The sequence below is a fragment of the Aythya marila genome (assembly GCF_965140915.1).
Source record: "Aythya marila genome assembly, chromosome: Z".
Lineage (NCBI taxonomy): Eukaryota > Metazoa > Chordata > Aves > Anseriformes > Anatidae > Aythya > Aythya marila.
In genome coordinates, this window is record NC_139080.1 from 21348335 (window position 1) to 21363310 (window position 14976).

Below are 14976 nucleotides of genomic sequence, written 5' to 3' on the forward strand. Positions count from 1 at the left end.
TTCTGGATCCACAAATGTTAAACTGGTCATTTTCTCCCCTCAAATATATGATGAGAAAGATGAATTACATCAAAAACTGCTATGTTGGTGGTGGGTATCTAATAGTCTGATGTTGTCTGTAGACCTTTTCTGTACAACCCACGCAATCCATTTTTAAAGTGGAACTACATTCTCACAGCACATAGCTGTCCAAAGCATATGATATGGAATGTTTCAACACAACCTTTATCTCTGCTTTTTCTTGCCACTTGTTCTCTACTAGAAGTGCAGGACTGTTTCTACCTTACCTATGGGAGAAGAAGACCATGAAGAATAGTTGCCAGGTTGCTCCCAAGACAAAACTGGACAAGAAATCCAAGTTTTGGTGCTTCATAGTTTGGAAATTACTTCTGCTCCCTCAAAACTCCAACTCAGATAAAGATGACTTCAAGAGCAAGGAGATTTATTTTATATTTTATTTTATTTTATTTTATTTTATTTTATTTTATTTTATTTTATTTTATTTTATTTTATTTTATTTTATTTTATTTTATTTTATTTTATTTTATTTTATTTTATTTTATTTTATTTTATTTTATTTTATTTTATTTTATTTTTTGTCTTCTTTTGATCTAATGCATTAAATACACCTGTGATCCTGACTCTGACTTGACATACATGGCTAGCATCTTTTTAACAGTGTACTATTGAACTAAAAATGAACATCTTTCACTTACTGCTCCAAGCACTTTGCACCAAGAGAGGGACTTTTATTTGGAGAGAAGGAAGATGCATTGCCCATGTCCAGGGCTGATCATCGCCTGGCTTGTGGACTTTGCCTTGTCTGAAACTTCATAAACTCTAAATTCACTTGAAAAAATAATGCAAGAGATGTCTCTTTCCATGTCAGTGGCATCAAATCCCTTATTTTTAACCTTTCAATCTATTAAAAGAGTTACTATGTTTCTAATGACCAGCAGTTAACATTTAAAATTATTTCAGCCTGAACTTGCACCTGGCTTCCTGCTACAAAATTTGAAAGATATATAGACTTCAGATTATCAGTGTTAATCAAAAACAGGGAGAGAAGAAGGGAAACTACCAGAGAAAAATGGTCAGGCATTGTCAAGGTCAGCAGCACACTGCTAGCCCTTACTGTGCCTGCTCGTTTCATCCCTGGTCCATCCCTATCCCCAAGGACACCCAGCACATCTAGAGATTTCCCGTGCGGCCCTTCTCCCCCCAGGATCCAATGCACTTTATGCACTGGGATGAGAGATAAGTGCGCAACAAAGGTTTTGCTGAAACAGGGGCTTGCCATTGCCAATGGGTGGGAAAATGCTTTAAATGAGCAAACATACTCCATTTGATTTTGCATGCTTGCTCGCTTTGATGGAAATCTTAATTTTTCTAAGATTTCTCCCACAGATAATCACAGAAGTCATTTTGGGTCAGCACATAATTTGTAAAGAACAGATGTGGCATGAAAGTACAAGGGATGCTGTTGGAAGTGATCCTGTTTAATCTTGGAACATACCTTGGAACATATCACCCCATCTTGGTACGAAGGGATCTCACCTCTCACCCAGGCTGTGGCACCCAGTGACTCTCTCTGTCCTGTGACCTTACACATGAGCACAGGGAGTTTGACACGAAAACACATTCTCACTGCTTGCTCTTGCTATATGCCTTTCCCTTTCTGTTCCCTACAGCCGATTTGGGTTTGCTTTCTTTATTAATATGTATTAATAATTAAATATATATATCACAATTTTTCCAAAGGTGACACTGATAAGCGTTATGAGAAACTCACACGTATCTCCAACCACTCATGAAACTAGTAAGGTCCTCAGACAGAGCTAAAGCTATGACACAAAGCAGGGAACAGGAAAGTTCAGTTAGGTTAAAAACATAGTACAGCATTGGCCATCTGTCTATCATGTAAGTTTGTAGACAGAAAGAAAGGAACAAATCCTTCCTTGCTCTGTCAACTGTGACTGCATTCGTATTCCATACTGAGTTTGGCTTGACACTACTATTATTTTCTGTCAATATATATGACTACAGATGCCAAAGTGCTTATTCACACATAGGCTAGACAGTTGTCTGCATAAAGTCCTACTTCTAATCGATTTTTCAGACAACAACAACAACAACAACAAAAAAGATTGCTTGGTCAGGAAAATGAGCATGGAAAAAAGAGATTACACTGCATCATTTTCATTTCTATTTGACATACACATAGTGTTACTGTTATGTGTGTCTTCAAGTTCTCCAAAACCTCTTTAGTTCTTTGCCAAGTCTGAAAATCTCACCTATTTTTTCCTTGTTTTAGTTACAGAAGGCCAGTGTGCTCACAAGTAAGCTCATAGGTCCTTATGTTCTATGTATAAGTATTTTAATGGAGTTTACATCAAAGATAGGCTCCTTCTCTGTCTTTAAATTAAACGTCTTCAAATTAAACTTTAGCAGACCCTTCAGATGGGTCTCCATAAAGAGATGATCCTGGGAGGTAGAGTTTTCACAGACCTCTTCTACCCCCAGAGCATTGGACCCACATGTATTAAACCTTGCAGACACAGATGTGTGCTGTGATTGACAAAGCAGACCGATCATGTTCTTTGTCACTGTGAGGCGATGACATTGCCCAACATGGTTGAACGAGAGGTTGGCACCTGGGAGAAGATGATTTTAAAAAGAGACTCTGCACATTTTTGGGAAGAAGATCCTGCCCTAGCAGAGGGGGGGAGGCTGGCACATGCAATGTGAGAATTTTATTGCAGGGCCTGTAATTATCTACCAATAATATTCTCCTCCCCTCCCCGCCCCCTCTCCCCCCCAACATTCCCAGCATCCCTCTAGGCCAGCAGCAGGTGCTCCTATTTTCAGATGTATGCGGAATATCTGCCAAATCATTTGGCATATCTCAACTAGAAATGTGCCAAATTACCTGTCATAGCTAAACCGCCTTTTTAAAAGAAAGATAGATGCTCCCGCGGCTCATTTCGCGTGGAACAAGAGTGCCCTCCCGTGGAGCACCCATGACAGCCCCACACCGCCCACCTGCACAGCCCCTCTGCATGCCAGGTCGGTGGGATGGGGGCGAACTCCCCCAGAGTTGTCTTCTGGTACACCACGATTTGGGTTGCCCCCTCCATCCCCACAGCACGTCTCCAGCTTTGGGTACTGCGCCCTTGGGATGTAGTGAAACCCCAGTGAGTTGTGAGCTGTGGGTTCAGCCCCTGGGTACCTCCCTGGGGACCAGGATGGGGGACTGTCATCTGCATGGCTCAGTGCCATCAGGCTAGGATAAAGGAGCAGTTCTTTCTGTAGGAACAGCTTTAGTCCTGGATGAAAATGCTTACTGAAATAGTTGCTCTGTTTCCTACTGGGAGACTGGGCTTTGTCTTCCACCCCTGTGCAGCAGCAAGGACCAGAGAGCACTGGAGGAAGAGCCATGGTGCAACACCACAACAAGAGTGGTAACCTCTGTCTGCTGTACACAGACATGGTTCAGGAAAAACAGCATAAAACAGTATCAGGACTGCAAAAATGCCCACAGAAGAAAGTGTCTGTAAGTGGAATGAACTTTCTGGAGGACAGAAAAGGGGAGGTGTTTTATTGTTCATAACAGTTGACAATGACAGATGAAATTCTCTTTCATCTGCTGTTTGAAACCTCATTCTTGGTTTTTTTCCTGATTTGTTTCCCCTTTTTATCATAATCTCAAGCTTTCTCTTTGGAGATTTTAATTATCTTACCATGCACTCTTTCAGTATGAATAAATTATTATTTTATTTATAGCCATCTTTACAAAAGATACTTCAAAACCTGAGCTGTCAGAAGCTTAGCAGCTCCAAGCCTCATTGCAACCAGTAACACTTGACGCTGTCATTCCTGTCCTCCCTCCCTCCTGCTAACACACAGACCCTCATATGAGCAGACCAGAGGGGCAATAGCGAGGCAAGCTTGTGTCTGAAAAAGCCATCACACCATGTCATGAAGCTTTGCTTTTTCAAACCCATATGAGTAAAGGAGCAGCCCCTCCAGGGTAATCTTGCAATTATCCACAGCTCAGCTATTGCAAAGCAGACTGCAGCCTGAACTCACTTATTGACTTTTCACTTATCTAGGATGAGTATTTTAAATACAGTAAAGACTCTAATAAAAAATAAATAAATAAATAAATAAATAAGCCATTTAGTCCAGCACTGTGATGGAAACAAGCAGGACTTTCTACACAGGCTCTTCTGCTTCAGCCATCAGCAGTCACTGAGCACCTTCCAGCCATGCATGAAGCAATGTGACCAGCATCTGTCACATCTGTCTTCTATTCTCGAACTCGGAGAGGAAGCATCTCTGTGACTTTGTGCCACCAGCACAAAGGTGACCTGAGCCACCTAGCAGTTTCTCAGCCTGATGCCTACTCACGTCTTTTTTTTTTTTTTTTTTTTTTTTATGATAGATGATTGCTAACTGCCTCAGAGTAGGCTTGACTTTAAAATAGCTACCACACAAAGCTCACATCCAGTATCATTACGATCATCATAGAAGCTTACCTTTCCATGGCACCTGTCAAACCAAAGCAAGCCAGTGAAAGAGTGTTGCCATGCCACCTCCTTGGGTTTGAAGGGTGGCTGAAATTGCAGCTTGTGCTACATGATGGGGGGAGAAACAGCATTTTGGACAAGGACACAGGGACCAGTTCTCCAAGGAAAAACTTCTAGAGCATGTACAAGGAAGGTCTCAAAGCATGAACAGTTCGCCTAAAGATGCAGTTACAGCATGCAGCAGGAAACTTGCTTGTTTCAGGGGGATGATGTTCTGGGATACAGGGAAACTCCTGTACAGGGGAACTCCTGTTCTCTGGATTTTGACATAAAGGTATAACCATCCCAACAGCTCACTCCATGCCCCCAACAAGCTGCTTGCTTGCCCCTGCTTAAGGTGATGTGAACATTCACGGGACCCCACCACCAACAAGGTGTCCCAGCTTCCCTGTCTACTTCCGTGGTTAGAAAAAGACCTGATGCCACCTTGCATCAGCAGTGAACTCACAGGCTGCAGGGACCCCACAGTAGCTTTTAGCAGACAATCTGTAGACACCATTCAGTATTGGTAGCCCATAAAATCACCTTGCTCTCTCTGTCTTTCTCTGTACTGAACAACTTAGTCTTTCCAGTCTTATAATATTTTCCATGCCATCCAAGTGCATCCTGCAATGAAAGTGCTGATAGTATTTAGCCTGTATGCCCACCCTGCCTTCAGGAGGGTGCTGTGGGGAGGCTATGATTGCCTCTCCGAGGACAAAGATGCAGCCATGGGAGAGCTTGCACCATTGCCTTCAACTCTGAATCATACAAGCTTTGCAGCTATTTTTCTCATCTGCATTGTGCAGTGGTGCACCCCTCTTTATGGAGAAAGGAGATATAAGAAGGATTCCTGTCTGAGAGAGACTTCAGCGAGGATTCACCCCGTGGTTGGGGTCCTCAGGCTAGGCATAACCTGAGTTTATCCACTCTGTGAGCATAACCTAGGGCTGAAGAGGCTTTGAGGCTCATGGGCCTTTGACAAAATGGCTGCCCACAGCCCAGGCTGTGGTCAAAAAGGATGACACATTCCCTTCTGATTTTTTTTTTTCCCTCCGGGGAGGGAATGCGGTTATCCAGTGATTGGATTTTCTGCATGGTATGCCACAGGCTTGAAGCATGGTAAGTAACAATTTCCACCATGAGTTATTAAATAATAATTGGTGTAACGGTGCCCCCAGGGGCTCAAGCAGCTGCAGCACACCCAAGGTCTCCTGCCTCCCAACATCTAAAGGGTATCTGCAGCAGAGGGAGCTCTGACTGGGAAGAACGAGCAGTAAAGAAAGAAAGGTACTTGTCATGTGTGAGCCAAGTCAGTGGTTTTGCTAGTGGAACAGCAGAGAGGGTGCTTGAATTGTTCTGTTTTCAGCCTACAGTGAATGAAAAGGGGGAGGAAATGGCACAACAGGACTGCAGCAAAGAAGGGGAAAATGAGTAAGTGGTACACTTTGGCCGTGCACATGCAAACACTTCAAATGTTCCCTCTTTACCTCTGTCTTCTTCCTCTTCTCCCCTCTCTCCTGGCAGCTGAAGAGCAAAGCTGAGAAACGAAGGACGACAAGCCCTCCTCCTGCCTGCAGTACGCAGTTCACGATGCTCATTATATTTAAAAACTGGAGGAGAATTTTTTGCCAGACACTGTGTTCTGCTGTGTACACACACAGACACATAGTTCAAAATAAGATTAGGTAGTATAGGATATCAGAGTACCAAGGATGGTCACAACCAATAACAACAAACATATTTTAAAGAATGTAAAACCAGGCTTTCCAGGCCCAACTGCTAGATAACCAGATCTCAGACCTCACACAGGGGTGCTGCAGGTATGGGATTTTATTGTATCTTCTGAAAAACCTGGTGTGAGCCAGAATCAAAGGTGGACCCTGAGTCTGATTGAACATGGCAGCTCCTCATCCTGCAATGCCATTTCTCCAGGGCCTTTGAAGGCCAAGCAGATGAAATAGAAAAACATAAAATATTAGAGCAGCCTTTAGGCAACAAATGGGAACATTGGTAACTAATGAAAACTCCAGAGTTGCCTTGAGGCAGTGAAGTGGGCATAGACACCAGTAACTAGAAATGGTTGCCAGAAGTGTCCTGCCCTTAGTGAGAATGCATGCAGCCACTGGTGGAGGCGGAAGGTTTAGGGATTAATCACTCCGACACACTGATGGCCTTCACAGCTGCCATACTACCATCAACTGTGCAAAACCTTGACACATGAGCCATTTTGCTGCAAAGGAGGGCAGCTGTTCAGAGACTTGTATGCCATTTGGCCAGAATGGGAACGGTTCACTTTGCTTCTGTCCTGTGAGATAGTTTGGATGAAGATTTGGAAGGTGGTTTCTGTCACTGCCTGTTGGTCTCTCTCCCCACCCAGTGGGACCTGGGAGTTTCTTTTGTGCAGCACATGCTAATGAATGTAAAGAGATAAAATTCAGTGTGGATCTGCTCCTTCATTCGGGGATCATTTTTTCAGTCCCTTTTTTGGTACCAGACACATGAGGTAATCCAATTACCTGTGAATAGATTTGTGGTACCCAGAGCTATTTCGATACTGATGTGCCTCTGTTCCTTCCTGAAAAACATGTCAAAGCAATTTATCTACACATTTGAATAAGTCATCTATGCAATCACTCTCCTTCGGGGAGAAATTTAATTTCTTCTGCAGAAGGCTTGCTGTTGCTATACAGACACACGTAAGTCACAGTTAATTGCATAGCTATCCCTGAACTTTTCTTTTTAAAGCTAGAGAAGTCATCAGAAAATATCCCTTGATTCCCTAACTGGAACCAAGATTTGGTAAACACAGATATTAAAATTAAACCATTAAAGAAGACTTCTTCAAAGAGTTCATATCTATAAAGAGGGATGCTTCTCCTACAAGTTGTCTATTCCCTGCTCTTGCACAGCTAAAGGGCTCTCATTAGGATTACCTTCATGGAAGCCACATTAAGCAGAGCTCCTATCATTCTCCCTTGTCTGCATAAAGCTTTGCTCAGAGGAGCGAGCAGAACAAGCACATTACTCTGCAGGGAATTTATATAAATACGGAGGCCACATCTTTGCAAGAATAGTAGTTAACACAATAGTTTCATATAGCACATACTGCCTGCACTGAAAGGTTCCTGACCTTGCTGGGCAAATTCACATCTATGACCCTGCTGTACATCAGCAGTAGGTGAAACATGATGACAGTGAGTCTTAAAAATAAAAAGAACTAGAGAAGCTTAATGGGACTGTGAAGTAAGTTAATGCGCTATGGCAAACAGTTTCCCCCACTGCCCTCTGCAGGATTATGTCCTGCAAAAGGAGTCTGGAAAAAGTTGTGTCTCAAAGTCTGTCTGATGGTTGGACAGCAAGGGTCAAACTGGTGAAGAAACATATCCCCTAAAGCAGAAGGAGTAATTAGTAGTTGTAGCTCCTCTGCAGCTAAATTTGATCATTAACTGTAATAATTAGTGTACTACAGCTGTTTTTTCCAGACTGGTCACTTAGTGGGGGCTGTTCATGCAATCACTGATTATGCTCAGCACTTACTGCCACAGCCCCCCTTTCTTCCTAGCCACTCACTTGTCCTCATGTGCAGTTTCCTGCCAGGCAATGTGTTTGTGGTGCAAGCAGAAGCCCAAGTCAGGCAACATCTCCAATAACTGACGTTAGCATCCATCTAGGGTTGCTGGGGTACCCTCTGGATGTGCCATGATAGACCTGGGCTAGAGTGGGTCAGGGAAACATGGCAGTATTGATTGGTCATAAGCAGAGACGGCAGGACAGACTGTATGCAACATTACACACTCAGACATTTTCCTGACACTCAGATTAGTATGCATGGACAGCCCTTCTGTTTTTACTGCTTTTTCTGGGATCAGTTTAAAAATTTCTTCTTGTTATGTCACTAGGGAGATGGGTGGAGGGACATGGTGCAGGATCTGCACAACATAATCCTCCTGTTGCACTTGAAAGCAGCCTTTGGTTTGAGATTTGCTGGGCTGCCCCATAAAACAGCTGCCTGGTATTCCAGACTCTGGCCATCTGTCATTTCAGCTGATAATGAATGTTCCGCTCTGTTAATTTCACATGGAGAATGTTCCAAAGGAAACATCCCTGTGTATCCCTGTGGCTTCCATCCTTTGGGTGCATGGATGATAATCAGTTTTCTGAAGTTGCATTAACTGACTGCTGGACAGACTAAACTTGCTCCATAAAGCAACTGAAAGCATGAGTTTCATACCCAGGTATCTCTTCACTGCCTTTTCTAGTGGCATCCTTTGCTGTATAAAGAGCCTTTCTTAAACCAGCATACCTTGCAGGGCATGGGTGAAGAGCCAACATTCTGTGGAGGACATCAGAATGAGGTCCAGAGTGGCTTTCTAGACACAGGTACAAGATGGCAGGGACGGTCTCCAGCTCCTGCCCCTTAGCTGTGGCATCACTGGGGCAGGAAATATCAGGGTACCCACTTGTGAGCATTCCTTTCCAAGTACAAGTATTTTCTCATGGCCACATGGGCAGACCTCGTAAAAGCAGGAAGTTCCAAAAGTACTCTGTTGTCCTTGGATAAAAGGCTGGGCGAGCTGCTGCTACAGAAAGAGTTCAGTCTCAATTAAATTCTTAATAAGGGGGTTGGAGTAGAGAGAACTGCAACCAGTCCATAATTTTGTTTCTCTTTACACAGACACCTCATTATTTCAAACAATATTCTCTAATCTTGCAGGAGCAAGATTAGAGAATATTTCAAACAATAGAGAATATTCAAACAATAGAGAATATTTCAAACAATATTCTCTAATCTTGCAGGAGCAAGTCACCTCTGGCAGGCTCTCCAAAGAGGTATTCCATCAGAGACATGAAAATCATCCCAGCTTTTCTTCAAACTTGTGACAGAATGAGGTTCTCACAAGCCCCCTCCAGCCAGCCATTTGACGGCTTACCCTTACCTCCGTAGCACACAGGCTTGTCCCACCCGCCACAACTGCTGGTTATTACATATGACATCAATCACCGCAGCGCGCTTTCTGTCCATCGGTATCTGCTTGACTCACATGTCATCTGCACGGTATTTCATGTGTAGTGTTCAAAGAAATTAAGCCCATGTTCTGGCAGCTGCCCTTTCCACACCCAGAGGAAAAATGAGGGGAGGAAGGATGGAGAAAAAGAACAAAGCCCACAGCCATTGGCAGCTGCTGGCAGAATTTAACCCTCAGCATTTATCATAGCATGGGGATGTGATCAATATGGCCTTCACATTCTCACTTCATCAATCTGCATCCCCCAAGGGACCAGAATGAGGGACTGACCCCTGCAAGCAGCATTCCTCCTCCTGACGTCCTGCCTTTCTCTGCACTAAATTGATGCTACTCCATGTATATCCCTGTGTTCACCTGCAGTTCAGAGACACTGTAATGGTATTGCAGAAGCACTGAAAAGTTACTGACCCAAAACATTCTATTCTGAAAATGCACAGAGCTCCTACTTAAGACCCCACCAATCATCTAGAAATGGAATAAAACTGAATAGCTATCTACTTGAAACAAGAGCCAGTTCTCCACAGTTAAGGAGCCAAAATCAGGAAGTGCAAGACAGATCCTGCCAAATCTAGTGCATACAAAATTAGATCAATTATCTGGTTTTGATTTTGCATAATGCAAACCAACTGAGAAAGCTTCATGTAATCTGATTCTCCCCACTCAAGCGTGAGAAGAAAAGCTGAGAACTTTTGCTCGGTCACCCTAAAACGTTAGCAGTACAGCACCTGGCAAACTCCAGCCTATGTTATTAAGGCAAAATTTAAATGACTGGGATAAAAATTAAAATCTTAGTTACCCTCGCCAATTTGTATGTTGTACATAAAGCTCTTGCAGAATTTCTACTTCAGTGTTTTTTACAACTTCATGTGTACTTCTGTACCTGTTATTTTCTCTCATTAAGTACAGAAGAACATGCTATTCCATGCTGAGTCACGGGATACATTTTCAGTAAACAGTTTCCATGTTATTATAAGCCACAAGAACAGTATGAGAACTTTATGAATAGCAGAAGCTAACTGAGATTAAACTGCTGGTCTGAGATATTTTTTAAACCTTGTACTGATTTTTGGATGATTGTGCTCAGAAATAACCATTTAGTCATATGGAATACCAGTAAAGCTCTAGAAAATAAATAATTTACAATGAACATTAAGTTAAATTATCTGGACAGTCAACCTAACGAGTTATTTGGACAAAAATAGCTGTTAGCCACCAGAGATCAACAAATGGTGCTACTTAAATGTTGAGGGTTGCTGTAGGTGCAGTTTTAGGTATTTTATTGCTTTTATAAACTGATGAACAGTGCTTACAGGACTGATATTCCCAGACTCCCCACCACTGTTGACTGCTGCTTGGAGTTAGAATAGTTAAAAGAAACAAACCATAAAAACTAGAAACAATTCACATCTAAGCCTCAAAACAATTAAAGTGCTTGTAAATTATGATGCTCCAGGAATTAATCACTCCAACAGATGGCTGGTAGCTTGTTAATAACAGCGAAGCAGACATTTGTCATTTTTTGGAATCCCATACCTTGAAGACTATGTGAGTGCCAAAGGACCACCAAAAATTGAGTTGCTGCAAACAAATGAATCTGCCTATAAATTAATGACTAAAATGATCTGGAACACCAGATACAGACCATGTGGGACAATTCAGTCAGAATCCAGATATTCCCACTTCTTTACTCTCCATCCAACTGAACAGGCTTAGCCAAAGGATGTGGGCCCCAGCAGCACAGGTTGTCTGTGTTAACAGGCACAGCCACTTTGCATTGAGAGTGGCTCCTCTTGTGCACATCCCGTGACTGTAAAGGCAGCACTTGGGAGACTGGGAAGCAGAGCTGCAGCTTGTTCTCACCAAAACATTTCAATCTCTATTTTTAAAGAGCCTTGAATATGACATCTCTTTAAATGCGCTTCCAGGGCTAAAAGGATGAGGAGCTGGGGACCTAGAGAAATTTTTGCTTTCCTATGCCCACACACACACACATTATACACAGTGGTTTGGTTACATTTCATTATTGTATATTGAACATTTTTCACTGCCACTCCAGATCATGATGTGCATTATCAAAGGACAGGTGGCCTGTCCTGCTCAGGGAACATATGTGAGGACTTTGAGCCAGCAAAGGCTGAGATACCTCCAGAAGGAACATAAAAGCATCACCACAGCAGGGCAGAGCTGATTAGGATATGAATGCCTGTGTACTGCTTCTATGATCTGATCTGTTACTGTCAGTCTGCCCTCTGTAATTTAGTATGGGATGCCAGTGGTTGCTGTGATTGGAGGTGTACGGCTGCAAATTCCAGCTTGGGCTCCAGTGTGGCATGGTTGCGTATCCCAGCCTTTTGTACTGCATGAGGGCCACAATTGCTAAAATAGTAATTTCCAAATTTTAGAACTTTATGGATGTTGTAAAGTAAGTATATCAAGACCCCATGGCCTAACTGTGAGCAAAGTGGGATAGAGCCTTATTACAATAAATAACATACAAATAACTAAATAATGCACTTCTGCAAATCCCCTTGTGCAAGGTAACACTTCTATCAACTTCAGTGACAGCCAACAGATAAATGTCACTGTGACAGTCTTTCTCACACTGCAATGGGTGTCATTATTAGAGATTCCATTTAGTCAGAAATTCCAAAGGAACCTCTTAGAAAATACAGATTTTGTAAGCATTCAGACACTGTTCAGGAAGACAAAAAAGTGATGTACTGTTTGCAGTCCTCTGCTATGGCCCATGTCCCAAGGCTAGGAAGGAAAGGTACAGACCTGAGAGGACGTGAGGGGTCTTGGCAAATTTCAAACAGTGTTGGGAATATCAGAGGCCCTCTCTACAGACAGTGAAAGATCCAGATGTGCCCACGTGACCCACGGAGTTTAGTTTTGTTTTTGTTGTTGTGTTTGTTTGTTTTGTTTTGTTTGTTAAACTCAACAAAAACAGCATATGAAAACAAAGGTCGTCTGTGTATGCTATGACCTCCAATATCTGACAGGACTGTCTCCTTGGTGGTGTCCTAGTGGTGATGCATGAGGTGGGATGGAGCTGTATTCTGAACACCAGTGGGCTGCAGACTACAAAATCAGGATGTTGTAGGCTGTGCAAAGGCAATAGTGATGTCTCAGGTCTTGCTGCCCTGCCAAATGAGTAGAGATAAGGAGAGGCAACTGTGACCATCTGTGCTGCCAACAGTGATGTTCTGCATGGAGATGCTGATGGGGAGTGCTACTGAGCTGTCCCCTGGGTACCTCGGGGCTTACCAGTTTGCAGATGTAGAAGAAGGAAGAGAACATGCAGTCACTGTTCTCTAGCAAAAACCTGCACAGCACCTTAGCCACACTTAAAAAAATTAAGATGTAAATGCTTGTGAGTTTCATTTCATTGCCTTCTGTTTGCCAACAGCCTTCTTTGGAGACTTCTTTGACGCATAGGATACTTAAGTCTGCTTTTAGAATTGTAAAGTGAGCTCCTAAAAAAAACACACTTTTGTGGTACAACTGTAAGATAATTAACAGGAATTTTCTGCTGCATCAGAAATACACATATTATTTACTCCTTGCCAGATCCCCTTGCATCTCTTATCTTCAATCCTATACAACCCTTGGCTTAGTGTATAAACTGGCTCTCACCAAAACCTTGCTTTTCACCAAAAATATATTTGGAAGCACAGAAGAAACCATGGTGATTCACAAATAAAAAAAAAAGCCCTATTGCTTGAGCAAATAACAAAGCCTTTGTACTGGACTCTTAGGTGAACTAATAGGAAAACATCACTCAATCTCTTGCACAGCTAAGGAGCTTGTGCAGCTTTATACTGGTATAACACTAGATGTAACTACCTTTTCTTCTGTTACAGTAATTCCTGTAATCTCTTCCTGGAATATAAACATAATAATCATGCTGTAATATAGCAATATGTATTACAAGCCAACATATAGTATTTTGACCATTTAGAACATGTGGCCTATTCCTGCTGTTCACACAAATTCAAACCCAATGGTCAAATACTACTGTACAGTTAAACTAACCCACTGATTTTATGTTCAAGTTGGCTTTCCTTTGTGTTGAGTGTATTAGTAGCCATGTAAAGTAAAAACCTAAATTCAATCTTGAGAAGCATATCTGAATGAGTTGTTCCTGTGCCTTCTTGAGAACAGATACACACCATACGATCAGAATCTGTCTTGTGATATACAGTCTCTGCCTAGTTCAGAAGACAGCAACTCATTTACAGGTTTTCTTGGTTCATAAAAGGTTCAATATTCTTCCAATCTATAAAATATCTTATGTTTCATGTAAACCAGGAAATGGCATTTCTGACTGCAGGAAAACAGCTGTATCAGACATTGTATCACGTTACCTGCTTGATTGAAGGGCATTTGTGTTAAAGGAAAGCTCAGGGCATTTTGAAAATGTAAACATAGGGATCACTCCATAAAAATTGTATGTGTACTCTAAACTAATACACAGCTCTTGGTTCCATGTTATGCAGTAAGGCATTTAAAGGGGTTGTCATGATAATATATGAATAGCAGTGTGGTCAAGACTAAAGGGCATGATATTCCATTAGTATTGTCTCTCATTGAATAGAAAAAAAAATACTTCCCACTCAGAAAATGCTTCAAAATCTAATTATTTTGCATAATATGCCTCTTCTCTTTCTTCAGGCTATATCAAATACTAGAAGAGGATTCTTTGCTTACATGGATTTTATCTTAATGAATTGCCTAATATTTTCTAAAAAATATGTTTATATAAATGTAATTTTTGAGCCCAGCCCCTTAATTAACAGCAGGGATGCTTCTGGACTGAAAACAAAGCCAGTTAGTGATTCTTGAAATTACATTCAAAACCAATTGCATAGGCATTAGCATTCCTGAAATGAAGTCAATATCTAGTTCCTGCATTATGTGCTGTGCTCCTTGCTGCAGGAAGTCAAACATGGAATAAAAAGCTCAAGGTACTGTATTATCCGGGAGTGCACTCTGCACTGGAGCAGGATGAGCCTCACCTCTGCGACACCGGTCTTCTCCCTTTCCTTTTCTTCCCACAAGGATAAGGAGAAGCTCAGGGGGAACAGAGAGAAAGTAGCCTAAGAATGAGGATGCACACATTTTCACAGCCTTGTGAATGTCCTTTCAAGGATGAGGGGTGGGTGCAGTAAACTTGAAACCATCCCTTTAAAAATGTCCATAAGCCTTAAAAAAAAGGGGGGGGGGAGGGGGAGAGAGAAAGAGAAAGAGAAAGAGAAAGAGAAAGAGAAAGAGAAAGAGAAAGAGAAAGAGAAAGAGAAAGAGAAAGAGAAAGAGGAAAAAGAAAAAAAGTAAAAGAAAAAAAGAAAAAGAAAAAAAGAAAAAGAAAAAAAGAAAAA